At 36.4% G+C, this 1,724-nt stretch overlaps 1 non-coding gene across 1 annotated transcript; it reads left to right on the plus strand.

Annotated features, from left to right (window-relative positions):
- Positions 1-1,143: 1,143 nt before the first annotated feature.
- On the plus strand, positions 1,144-1,214 carry Trnag-gcc. Its single transcript has one exon. It is a non-coding gene; the product is annotated as a tRNA-Gly (tRNA).
- Positions 1,215-1,724: the final 510 nt, after the last annotated feature.

A 1,724-nucleotide genomic window follows, 5' to 3' on the forward strand; every position in this document is an offset into this window, starting at 1 on the left:
TGTTCTTTTCATTACCTTCACTCGAAGGTAATCTTCCAATACCAGTGTGGAAGCCTATATATCTGACTTTAAGTTCTATGTCTTCACCAGCGTATAAAGAACATTAAACAACCTAAATAAAATTAGATTCTAATAGTAAACGTGACGAACCAATGAAAACAGAAAATTTCAAATATATTTTCAAAAACGCTACAATTACTTTGAACGCTATATTTGAAAACAAATTTTGTTGAGAGATTTATAGACTACTGAATAATTTAATATTTGTGGTTAAGAATAAGAGTGACTTCTTATAACGGATATTGTTAACTGGCTGTCTTTCGTCAGACTCACAGTTCAGAAGTAGGGAATGGTATGCCTGATCGTTGTGATATCAAACCTGATCGTTTAATCCTTGGTATGCATAAGGTGTTATTGAAGTGAAGAATTGCTGTTAGTTATGGATTTCGCGAGGGCTAGCCATCTCTAATTGAGCAGTGTAAGACAAGAGGGAAGGCAGCGAGTCATCACCACCCACCGCCAACTCTTGGGCTACTCTTTTACCAACGAATAGTGGGCTGAAAGGGCGAGCATGTTTGGTGTGACGGGGATTCGAACCCGCGACCCACAGATTGCGAACCGAGCGCCTTAATCACCTGGCCATGCCGGGCCTTCAGGTGAAGAAACAGCTTGTTATTTATGTAATTCTCCACTTCGCTGTTGATAATGTGATGTTTTTGTATGTATTTTTATCGTAAGGCTGAGTATAGGGAATGTCTAGGGTATTTGTAAGTAACACGGAAAAGGGCTTGATAATATTTATAGCGATAATATTGTAATTATTTTTACATCATATAATCTATTTCATTTCGTAGAATAGGTAAACAATAGCGAGTTATTAATATTACACTGAACTCTTAAACATAAAACTCACCTCATGTTTACAGTCTGATCATTTGTAGAATTTCAGTAATAAATGTTATTAATATCATACAGTGTTATTGTTTGTCGATAAACCATTAGCAATAAAAGAACAATAAATCTGATCAAAGTAGAAAGAGGAGCACTGTATTCGGTATCGAAAGAACGTTTTTTTTTATCGCAAATATCGTGTAAAGATGTTATGAATTGGTCATATTTATTATAAAGAGCGTAATATATATAGCATCGGTGGTTCAGTGGTAGAATGCTCGCCTGCCACGCGGGCGGCCCGGGTTCGATTCCCGGCCGATGCAAATTTTTCTATTTTTGATTTCGTTTTCTCACTTGAATATTATCCTGTTGTCTCGACAGTAATTTTATTCTATTGAAAAGCTTTACTTTCTATTCTACATCAGTTTTAACACGTTTTACTGTTTATATTGGTTTAGAATCTCAGTAGTAAATTTAAGGGCTTCCAACGCTGGGTCAAACGCAAGGAATTTCAGAATATATGACCTACGATATCAGATGTTTAGCTATCGACTGATTATTTTAACACAAAGCTACACAATCTTTTAGAACTACGGAATAAAGAATTTAGCAGCCAGTCAGTAGCACTCTCCCATCCGCCACCCACGCTAAGGTATTGATTATCACTGTGGGTTACCACAGTTGTATACAGAGCATTAGATAATTCTCCTTTTACGTCAAAAGTCCACACAGGCTGGTTCAGTAACTTCAGAACCCAATTGACAAGATGAATTATTTTTCTCTACTCCATTTCTTATTGCACAATCTGTGATGCATTCACTTACGTTACTTAG

Source organism: Limulus polyphemus, unplaced genomic scaffold (assembly GCF_000517525.1).
Source record: "Limulus polyphemus unplaced genomic scaffold, Limulus_polyphemus-2.1.2 Scaffold8301, whole genome shotgun sequence".
Classification (NCBI taxonomy): Eukaryota; Metazoa; Arthropoda; class Merostomata; order Xiphosura; family Limulidae; genus Limulus; species Limulus polyphemus.